The sequence below is a fragment of the Sapajus apella genome, unplaced genomic scaffold (genome assembly GCF_009761245.1).
Source record: "Sapajus apella isolate SASKATOON/1434 unplaced genomic scaffold, GSC_monkey_1.0 scaffold92, whole genome shotgun sequence".
Classification (NCBI taxonomy): domain Eukaryota; kingdom Metazoa; phylum Chordata; class Mammalia; order Primates; family Cebidae; genus Sapajus; species Sapajus apella.
In genome coordinates, this window is record NW_022437032.1 from 1,638,331 (window position 1) to 1,650,669 (window position 12,339).

Below are 12,339 nucleotides of genomic sequence, written 5' to 3' on the forward strand. Positions count from 1 at the left end.
CAGGCCCTGGAGAGCCATAAACAAGAGTTCACCTCTGTATACCTAGTATCTAGCATAACACCTGCCACACTCATGTTAGCTAGTTAGAAAGTTAGTTTATCTAACAAATAAACTAATTAAGCACCTATGTGGTCTAGGACTGCTAGAGATACAACAGAGGACCAAACAATTAAGATCCTTGATTCCACGGAACTTAGGTTTTAGTGGGATGAGAGAGACAATAGATCAGCAAACAGATGGATGGCAGATGGTGACAGAAGCTGTGACGAATAAAGCAGGGCAAGGTATGGAAAGTGATGGAACGGTGTGGGGGGATGTCAGGGAGGGAGGTCAGGGAAGGCCATGCTGAAGTGACATTTGAGCAGAACTTGGATGAGGCTCGGGAGTGAGCCATGTGGATCTTAGAGATAAAAACATTCTAAGCAAAGTAAATACGTTGTGCTGAAATCCTGTGACAGAGAAGCAAGCGTGGCCTGTTCAAGGAAGAGCAAGGAGGATTTATGGCCAGAAGAGAGGGCACACAGAGAAAGAGGTAGGAGATGAAATCAGAAAGGTAGGCAGGGCCAGACCATCTAAAGTATGGGTTAACAAACTTTCCCTGTAAAGGGTTAGATAGGAAATATTTTAGGCTTCGTGGGCCCCACAGTTAGCTGCAACTACTCAACGCCACCAAAGTAAAGGAAAAGCCAGCCACAAATCATATGTTAAAAAAGGGTATAGCTGGGTTACAGTAAAGCTTTATTTTAAAAATCAGTGGCAGGCTGTATTGGGCCCTTCATCCATTGTTGTCTGCCCTGTAACTCATAGCCTTACAATCCCTGGTAATTAGTTAGGATTTCATTAGAAGTGCAGTTAGAAGCCATTGAAAGAACAGAAGACCATCATGGCTGTTCTAACACATTGCAGAGAAGTAAGAACGGGAAGCAATTAGAGGACTATGCTATGTTCCATGCAAGAGACAATGGTGCTTTAACTGGGTGGCAGTGGACAACAGGCTGAGCAGTGCTCACGCTCAAGGAATATTTTGAAGGTCAGACATAGCATTTGTAAATGATCAAATGTGGAGTGTTGGAGAAAGAATGACTGACACATTAATGAAGACATGATAACTTATCAACTTCTGAGAAGCAGCGGAATAACTGCAGGAGTTCAGCAAAGGAGCCGAAGAAGACAGAATTTGATGGAAATATTGAAGGATTAGAAAATCCCAGGAAGTGAATATGGCAAAGTCGTTGAACACAATGTATGAATCAGACCAGCTATTTTTCAGTCCTGGATTTACCACTGCTATGGACCGTGGGCAGGTAACTTAACCATCCTAAGCATCTGTTTCTTCTCCTGAAAAATGGAGATAATAATCAGATCTTCTTTAAAGGGTCTTTGAGTATTAAATAATTTCAAAAGCACTCTATGCAGTGTCTGTGCAAAATAGCACAATTGCATATTGGTCAGTCAGCACAATCAATGTTTGCTATCATGACAGAAGGAGAAAATGTATCAAAGAATGAATACAAGTAAAAAAATTGGCGTATGCGTGAGAAAGAGTAAAATGGGTTAAATTAAAGCAGTGCCTCTCAAACTTGTGAAAATGCAGATTCTGGTTCAAGGTCTAAAACTGAGTCTGAAAATCTGAGTTTCTAACAAGTTCCCAGGTGAAGCTACTGCTGATTTAAACACCACACGGTGATGCTTAATTTAGTGTTTCAACTTGACTGGGCCATAGGATACCCAGATAGCTGGCTAAACATTATTTCTGGCTGTATCTGTGAGGGTGTTTCCAGAAGAGATGAGCATTTGGATTGCTGGACTAAGTAAGGCAGATGGTCCTCCCTAACATGGGTGGGTATGATCCAATCCATTCAGGGTCTGAATAGAACAGAAGGTAGAGGAAGCTTGAATTTGCTCTCTGCCTGCCTGAGCTGGAACATTGATCTTCTCCTGCCTTCAGCACTCTTGGTTCTCAGGCCTTAAGACCCAGACTAGAGTCTATACCATCAGTTTACTGGCTCTCAGGCCTTCAAACTATACCACTGGCTTTCCTAGGTCCCCAGCTGGCAGACAGCAGACCTTAGGACATCTCAGCCTCCATAAGGTTAAGTGATAATGCTGTAGTCCTATTTTTAAATTTCCCAGCTCTGACCACTGTTTTCAGTGTAGAAAATAACGAACCCACTAACAAAGAACAGTTCTCGCACCCAGATTCTCATCCCCAAATATAATTTCCTATTATAAGGAGTTAGAATTCCTTAAAAGAAAATAGGTAATTCTTGGACTAAGGCAGAACATACAAGACTATCCTGAATTATCTTGTTATACTAGAAAACAAAGAAGCTCTGGCCAGGAGTGGTGGTTCAAGCCTGTAATCCCAGCACTTTGAGAGGCCAAGATGGGTGGATCACCTGAGGTCAGGAGCTTGAGACCAGCCTGGCCAACATTACAAAACCCCCTCTCTACTAAAAATACAAAAATTAGCCAGACGTGGTGGCACGGCCTATAATCCCAGCTACTCGGGAGGCTGAGGCAGGAGAATTGCTTGAACTTGGGAAGCGGAGGTTGCAGTGAGCCAAGATGGTGTCCCTGCACTCCAGCCTGGGCAACAAAGTTAGACTCCATCTAAAAAAATGAAAATAAAAAAGAAAGAAAGAAAACAAAGAAGCTCCGTAGGGCTGAGTAAGATCATGAAAGAAGTGAAAAGCTGGAAGAGGGAAGCTGTTTGCTGCTCACATTTCCAGCAACTGTGCAGCAAGTCCTTCTTGATGTGTCACCTGGGCGGCACATTTCTATGTCAGCCACACAGATGAAATCATAAAGATGCAAAGGTGTGGAAATTCTAACAGATAAATGACCTAGGTTCTTCCATAAACAAATGATAAGAAAAAAATGAGATGATTAAAAGAATAAGAAATATATCCATCAATTGCAATGTATGAAACTGTTTGAATCCTGATTTGAAAAAACATACTGTAAAAATCATAAATAAGCTAATCATATAAATGTGAACTATGACTAGATATTTGATAATATTAAGAAATTTTTATAATTTTTAAGTAAGGTGATATAGTTTACATTTTTAGAAAAGTATATTGACATATTTACAGAAGAAATAATATGATACTTGAGATTGGCTTCAAAATACACTGAAATGAAGGAAATGGGGAGGAGAGAAAATAAAACTGGACGTGAGTTGAATATAATATTTTGGAGGCTGGGTGATAGCTACATAGGGATTCATTATGGTACTCTCTTTATTTTGTAAATGCTTACTATTTTCCGTAATAAAAAGTGTCAGAAAAATACATTACTGGGTATATACCCAAAGGACTATAAATCGTTCTACTATAAAGACATGCACACGTAGGTTCATTACAGCCCTGTGTACAATAGCAAAGACCTGGAACCAACCCAAATGCCCATCAATGATAGACTGGACAAAGAAACTGTGGTACGTATACACCTTGGAATATTACACAGCCATAAAAAACAATGAGTTTGCATCCTTTGTAGGCACTTGGATGAATCTGGAAACCATCATTCTCAGCAAACTGACACAAGAACAGAAAGCCAAACACCACATGTTCTCACTCATAGGTGGGTGTTGAACAATGAGAACATGTGGACTCAGGGAGAGGAGCATCACACACTGAGGGAAGTTGGGGGGATAGGGGAGAGACAGCCGGGGATGGGGGGTTTGGGGAGGGATAACATGGGGAGAAATGCCAGATATAGTATGCACCTCAAGTAAAATAAATAAATTTAAAAAAAATACATTAAGAGTTTCCAATCGTTCTTTGAGGGTAAAATTGCCTAGGTTTGGTGGTAGATTGGATGTTGGGAGCAGAGGCTGGTGAGAGGTAGGATTTTTCTGGCTTAACCTGAGTAAGCACAACATGCAGCCGAAATCTGGGGGGAGGGAACTTGCTCAAAAACTCACTCCTGGGAATCCTTGAAAGGTTAAAAGTAGAACTACCATTTGATCCAGTAATCCCACTACTGGGTACCTACCCAAAGAAAAGCAAGTCATTATATGAAAAAGACATAAGCACATTCATGTTTATAGCAGCACAATTTGCAATTGCAAAAATATGGAACCAAACTAAATGCCCATCAACCAATGAGTGGATAAAGAATATGTGGAATACTACTCAGCCATAAAAAGGAATGCAACTTGGATGATGCTGAAGGCCATTATTCTAAGTAAAGTAACTCAGCAATGGAAAATCAAACATTGTATGTTCTCATAAGTGGGAGCTAAGCTATGAGGACGCAAAGACGTAAAAATGATATAATGGACTTTGGGGACCTGGTGGGAGGAAGGCTGAGAGTGTGGTGAGGGATAAAAGCCAAAATATTGGGTACACAGTGTATATTGCTCAGGTGACAGGTGCACTAAAATCTTAGAAATCACCACTAAAATTTATCCATGTAACCAAAAATCACTTGTACCCCCAAAACTATTGAAATTTTTTTAAAAACTCACCCTTGGATTTAAAAATTTTGATATGCCTGTGATAGTACTAAAAGAAGATGTCAAATAGGCAATTAGGTATGACTTTGGAACTCAGAAGAGAGAGACACCCGGGAGACATAAATTGGGTGTGTCAGCATCTATGTGGTATTAAAGCTCCTAGGCAAAGTATGTAAGAAAGAAATAAGAAAAGCAGCAAGACATAGCTCTAAATAACTTCAGTTTCTTCTTACATTCCTGATCTTTGTTTTTCTCAAATTTGAATTCTCAAGAGGTTGCAAAACAATCAGAGTTCCCGTGTATGTGCTCTTCACTCAACTTCCCCCAGCGATCGCTTATTACATCAGTGGAGTAGTGTCAAACCAGAAAACTGACATTGGTGTTATACTATTAACTCAAATATTGGCTTTATTCAGTTGTCACTAGTTTTTACATGATGTGTGTGTGTGTGTGTGTGTGTGTTTGTGTGTGTCTATGAAATGTTGTCACGTGTAGATTCACAAAGCTCCTACTTTCTAAGATCTAGTAGTATTTCAAGGAAAATTGAAATTTGTTTCTGATTATTTAACGAAACTTAAAGGTTATTTGCAAAAGCTATTCAAAATCTAAACAGTTTTATAAATCTGTCTTACACTACATTAGAAGCCAAATATAATTGCCAGCTTCAAAATGAATTCACATCTGAGTTTTTGGTTCTGAAAAACAAACCGTATGCCTAAATTACATTTGTTTCAAAAACCATTTTTATTGTTTTGCTCTTGAAGCAAACCAAGTCTCTTTCATGTAAGCAAGGAGAATTTCTTGCGGTTTACTATGACGCACCACATGTATGCTACCTGGAAAGTATCTTCAGGTTCCCTTTCTCCAAGCTTCAGAAACACCAAACCACCGCTGATCGCCCATGACGTCTCTACACATGGAAGTTCTCATAAAAGTCAAGGGGAAAAGGGAAATTTCAAGAGATCCAGGCAAGAGCCACCACCTGCGTTTGTGACTTTTACAATCCAAACAAGCTGATTTCAAGGCCCACTGAGGTTACTAAAGCAGTGATTAATAAAGCGGTGATTACCTTCAGCAAAATAAATAGCAGATAATAAAGGAGATCATGAAGATTTAAAAGCAAGAAAAGGAGGCATAGGATGAAGAACTGAGCCAGCAGGCTCATTATCATTTCCAAAAAGAGGCAGAAAACCCCACTATTATAATTACAAATAACTTTTCGTTTTCTCAGAATGAATGCATTTTCCTAGATACTGCACTTTTAGATATCCAATTAGACAAATGACTCTATGAAGCATCTTAAAACCCTTCCAAGGTTTTGAGTGCTTGAGAAAAGTCAGTATAAATATCCAAAAAGATGAGGGTACATCTGTGCCTGTAAGTCCAGGCTCATCTTATTTCTTAACAGTTCTACGTTTCTTGTTTATTTTACAAATGGGCTCAGCCAAACAGCACACATACAGATTCTCTGCACGTGTGCAGATCTGAATCCAGATGAATTCTGTTCTTTGAAGAGAACTATTTGGGGAACATGAAAACTTAGTGATGATAAATTAAATCTCGGAAATAGACGTTTATGTTCAGACGTCATTTTTCTCTTTCTATATATGTCTTTTTCTCTCTCCTTTCCAATTTCCTCTCTCATCAGCTCACCTTTGACCTCCAAAGATGCAATCAATTACTGCTTTTTGTCTTAAATCAATATGTCTCCCCCCAAAAATAAGGAAAATTGGTTTTTCTCATGGACCCTAAACCATTTACATTAAGCTGTGTCATACAAAGCATTCGCATCCTGTTTAAAAGTCTTGTTTAAAATCTTTTCTGGTGTAGTTGAGTCTTGAATAACTAGAAAATGTAATAAAATATGATTGCATTTCGTGAGCTTGAGCCAATGATTTCTTGGTGTACAAGTAAAAAAACGTTATATATATTTTTTACCCTCATGCTCATCTATCCTTCTTGGGAAATATTATTCATGGTATCAGAGACACCATGGGGGGTCAGAGGAGGTTCAGATGCTTTATTTCAAGACCATCACTGCGATTGCTGTTGCATTCCTGGCCTTTCTGTTCGTTTCTGGGATTGTTTTAATGCACCTGATGGACATTGACAATACCGAAGCCATAAATGCTGAACTATGACCCTCCCTTTCTCCTCTGTCCACCTCTAGAGGTCTCATCATTTCTAAGCGTGCTCTTCTTCCTTTTCCTCTCCTTGTAGTTAAATTCACATTTTAGCCAAAGGACTTATAATTTCCTAAGCTCTTTTTGGCATTTTATGCTCGGTTAAGGGCTTTTCTTCCACTTTAATGCATCTCATTAGGAGGATAAAATAAAGCAATCCTTTATGAATAATTAGTGACTTAGGAACAAGCATTGAAGTTAGTGTGAAATTCACTGTAAGGTAGTGAAATAAGACAAATACAGTAAAGTACGTACTTTGATGCACTTTCAAGAAATCATCATAGACTAATAATATGGTATCTCAAAGGAACAGATCAGACTGACAGGAAAATTACTTTTCAGGAAACAAAGTAGTTATCACATTTATAGCAACCTTTATAAAGGTTTGTAGCACAAGAAGAAGAAGAAATTTGATTCCCTCATTTCCATGTGCCTCATAAGTAACCTCTGTGGAAAGGAAAGCACACCTACCTTCAAAACGAAGAACATAGTTTCTTTCATTCCCAAGCATACAGGGAAATGAATAACTTTCTAGCCATTGTTACTCATTTTTTACTAGAAAAGCCAGACTTTGAATAAAATCAAAACCATACTCACATGTAAAAGTGAAAAATGGTGGAGTTGCCTTGTATCAGTCCATTTCTACAGCATTTTTCATCTCTTTAAGTCCATTTTCTATAAAATTAAACACAATATTTAGTCACATGGCCTTTGTTAATTCATTGAGATATTTCCCAATTGTTTCCTTTCAATGGGTCTTCAAGATGTTTTATATGCACAAAGCTATAAAACAGACCTTGTAAAATTAAAAGCCATTTCTATTTCTTTTTTTTTTTTTTTTTTGAGATGGAGTTTTGCTCTTGTTGCCTAGGCTGGAGAACAATGATGCAATCTCAGTTCACCATAACCTCCGCTTCCTAGGTTCAAGTGATTTTCCTGCCTTAGCCTCCCAAGTAGCTGAGATTACAGGCATGCGCCACCACACCCAACTAATTTTGTATTTTTAGTAGAGACAGGGTTTCTCCATGTTGGTCAGGCTGGTCACAAACTCCTGACCTCAGCTGATCCGCCTGGGATTACAGGCATGAGTCCCCGCACCCGGCTGAGAGCCATTTCTTTAGCAGGTGAATCTTCGGTTCTGTTTCTTTTTTTTACTTTCAGAGTGTATCCAGAAGTCACCAAATGTTAAAAAGTCTTTTCAAATAAAATCAATAATTAAATTGGTGGGGTTTTTTTCTCCCTCAAATAAAATCAATGTTGTTAGCTAAAGAGAAAAAAAAAATCTATCAAATTCTGAAAAATACATGCTTATACAGACCACACTGGGATCTTGTAAAAGTATGTGCTTTATAGTCTTATCGGTTCTGTATTTGCCTGGAGATTAAACTGTCCCATAACACAGTCCTCTGAGTGTAGAGGTGTAGTGGGCAGGCTCTTAAGGTGGTCCTCAGTGTCCTGCCTGCTGGTCTACTGGCATTCCTTCCTTTGGGTTCCCTCTGCTTGACTGTGGGCTTTCCCTCTGCTTGACTGTGGGCTGGACTTATCAGTTTGCTACTAGGAAGAGAACATGGCAGAAGTGATGGGATGTCATTTTCAAAATGAGGTTACAGAAAACCTGTGCTTCCCTATTGGGTGCTTTTTTTCACCCTCTCTTGCGTTGCTTGCTCTGGGGGAAGCCACGTGCCGTGTCGTGAAACAGACCAGTGGAGAGCCCCATGTGAGTAATCTTCGACACAGAGCTTCTGAGATCTGACAATGCCCACATACGTGAGCTGTGAAGCAGACCCTCTTGCAGCTGAGCCTTGAGCTGACTCTGCCCCTGGCTTACACCTTGAGTACAATCTCGTGAGAGACTCTGAGCCACAGCTATCCAGCTGAGCTGCTCCCAGATTCTTCACCTATGGAAACTGCAAGACAATAAATGTGTGTTCTTTCTTAGCTGCTAAGTTTTGGGGTGATTTGTTACACAGCTATAGATAACTAATACAGGATATAACTGAATCCCTTGTGTGACATCCAAGATATGGCAACCATATAAAGGATTCAACTATGAATTGTGTTGTTGAAAGCTTAAGTGTGGTTATTCATTGAATTGGTTTCCAAAGTGATGCAGTTTTGCTAGATATTCATTTCCTTCTGATGCCAAGAATGGATCTCATTTTTCACTTGTTTCAAATGAAAGATAAATATAGGAGGAGAGAGAGCTGTAAAGCACTTTAAAACGTTACACAAAAAAACTAAGAGATAATAATAAAGCCTACATTTCTTCAACAGGCACAGTCCCAGAAAAGTGGTCCAATCTTATTTTGCAGTTATATATTTTTAAAAGAGCGCTTGCTAGGATACTTTAGTGTACATGTCATGTTATCCATCATTCTCGGCAAACTGACACAAGAACAGAAAATCAAACACCGCATGTTCTCACTCATAGACAGGTGCTGAACAATGAGAACACATGGACACAGGGAGGGGAGCATCACACACTGGGGTCTGTTGGGGGGACCTAGGGGAGGGACAGTGGGGGGTGAGGAGTTGGGGAGGGATAACATGGGGAGAAATGCCAGATATAGGTGATGGGGATGGAGGCAGCAAAGCACACTGCCATGTATGTATCTATGCAACAATCTTGCATGTTCTTCACATGTACTCCAAAACCTAAAATGCAATTAAAAAACTAATTATATCTATACATATATATGTATATATATGAAAGCAGACTGAAAAATAATGATCAAAAGAGTGCACAAGACAAAAGCAAGAGTCAAAATGATGCAAGGCTCATATATTTAATCTCTGTAATGAACAGGTCATCAAACATGTAGCTATTTCAAGGCTTCTACATTTTGTGGTGAGTCCCTGACATCAGTTCCCACTTTCTTGGATAGCGGCCCATTCGGCTCTACTTCATGAGTCAGGATATGGCTCCACTTACACCTACAAGAGAAGAGCACGTGACCTGGGCTTAAACCACCATATCTCCCTGATATGAATCAGAAATGGACATGTGACCTAAGCCAGTCCACTCAGAATGAATCTTTAATTTTTCAAGCTCTAGAAGGCTTTCATTCTTTCATGTGGCCCAAACTTGGAAAGAGATAAAGATGGAGCTACTGAAATCATCTCTCCATGATGAAAGAAGGGCATGGATTGGAGATGCAGGTCACTACAGCATGTAGTCTTAGGATAAAGCTAGTACAGCAGATGGCAGGAGGAATCAATCCCTATGACAATGTATGAGCCTGAATCCAGCCTGCCTGAAGCCAACCCTGTCTCTGCATGTTCAGTTATGCATGACAATACATTTGTTTCTTAGCCTAAGCAAGATAGAGGAGAAATTTTTAGCTGGCTGTTTGCTTTAGATCATATTCAATAGAAAGTATCCTGATGTCTTTAGATCCAAGCATTTTTAAATGTTGTCATTTTCACTTGACAGATATCCTAAAGAGTTTCAGTGCTTTGGGTCAGCTTTCATCAAAACCTCATAAAATCTTTGTGATATGCAGGATCTGCCATTGCCAGCTAATGCAACAATGGAAGTGTATCTTTAATAATAATAATAGCAACCACATATTGAACAATTAATATGTATTGAGTACTATGCTAAGATATTTTATATGTTGTCCCATCATTCTTCACTGTCCTAAAAGCAAGAAAGTAAAATGGTTAAAACACAGACTCTAGAATACAAATGCCTCAGGTATGAACATTTTCTCTGCCCCTTTTCACCAGTGTAATCTCTTAAAACATCTATCTGCCTCAATTTCCCTGTCTGTAAAATTAAGGGTGATGCTACTGTCCTCATCATATGAGAATTAAATGAGTTCATATTAATAAAGTGCTTGGTGTGGAGTTTAGCACACAGAGAGCATTGTGTATGTTAGCATTTATTTTTTATAATAGAACAATGATACAGGCATTGTCATATTCATTCTCCCAGTAAGAAAAATGGTCTTATTTGGAAGCCCTGTTGTGTCCCCTTGAGATGGCCAGTTTAAAATTGAGCTCTAGTCCTAAAGAAAAATGCAGTGAGACTAAGGACTCGGCCACTTTCATCTTTATGTCCTGGACATTACCCAACACGTTGTCCTTCCAGTGATCACTAATAGGATGCAGACAAAGTAACTGAAAAGATATCTACGAAGAATATAAAGGCAGCCAATGGAACAAAGAATACTAGTCTTAGAGTCAAGAGCCCTGGACATTGTGGTAGCTATCTATTGCTGAGTAACAAATTTCCCCAAACTGTGGACACAGAGTAACTTATAGTTTCTGTGGGTCAGAAATCCACGTATCACTTAGCTGGGGGCCTCTGGCTTAGGATCTCTCCCAAAGCTACAATCGAGGTGTCAGCCAGGGCTGTGGTCTCATCTGAAATTTCCAATTCCGGGCTCACTCGAATAGTTATTGTTGGAATTCAGTACCTCCAGGGTGAGGGGCTGAGGGCCTCAGTTTCTTCATGGCAATGGTAGATGGCCTCCCTCAGTTCCTTATCCCATGGGCCTCTCCAGCTGGCTTTATTAGGGCATGGATGTGACAAACACGAGAGAGAGAGAGAGTCAGTGAAAGAGAGGGCAAGCAAGACGGCAGCCACAGTCTTTCGTGACCTACACAGAAGTGAGATCCATCACTTTCGCTGTGTTCTATTCATCAGACGCATGCCACTAGGTCCAGCCCACATTCAAAGGAAGAAGATTACACAGAACATGAATACCAAGAGGCAGAAGTAAGCGGGAGTCGATTTAGAAGGCTACCTATCAAAGACATGGAGTTGAAGTTGACTCTACTTTGCTCTTTGGCTCTGGCAGGGTTAGACATTCTGGGCCTCAATTCTCCAGTCTAAAATCTATACTAAAATTCCCCAAGATTCCTTTCAGCTCAGCCATGATTCCAGGAACCCCTGAAAAGGAGCACAAAGCACACTTTAAAGAAGCACTGGATTTCAAAATGGCTCTACCAGCTCACTTGCAAAAATGAAAACCATATAATTACAATTCCCCCTTTTGTTAACAGCACGTCTTGTAGCCACCTGTGTCAAGGAAAGCCATAGTGAGAAAAATGCTAGAATGTGCCATTGGCTCCACTTCCTGAGCCAAGAGGAGATGTTAGAAAAAACGTTCTGTGTGGTTATAAGTTGGTTTACAGCATTTAAGGAAATGGGAATATGAGTTTCCAAAATTTAATTGAAATGGGAAGCTTTATTAGTTTACTCTGATGTGTCAATAAAACACGGTGCACAGCTGATGGTTTTCATGTGATCCCAAGAGTAGCTCCGTCTTGAGGTTAATAATCTTTTTGCTTTATGGACTTACTGGCAAACTCTCTGGCGATATTGAAGTTTGTTTGGATATTTTCTCAACCATTATTTTTTTTAATCTATTACTGTTGTTTTCATCTTTTGAAGCAACTTCCCATTTCCTATTTCTTTCCTTTTGTGCAATATTCTACAATCTCTTTAACCCATGATAGCAACTGAGAAAGACATAAACTAAAAAAAAAAAAAAACACATTTAAACCATTCATTGATGTTGAAAAAACAATTCCTGCCATAGATTTATTTACTTTTTGTGTAGATTAAGGAAAGAGATTCTTCCTTTAGGTTGAAGATAGAGAACACATTGTTAAATAGCATGTTTGATTAAAGTTCCAACGGAAAAATGAGATCTTCCTTTTTACTATTTATTAAAGGGCTTT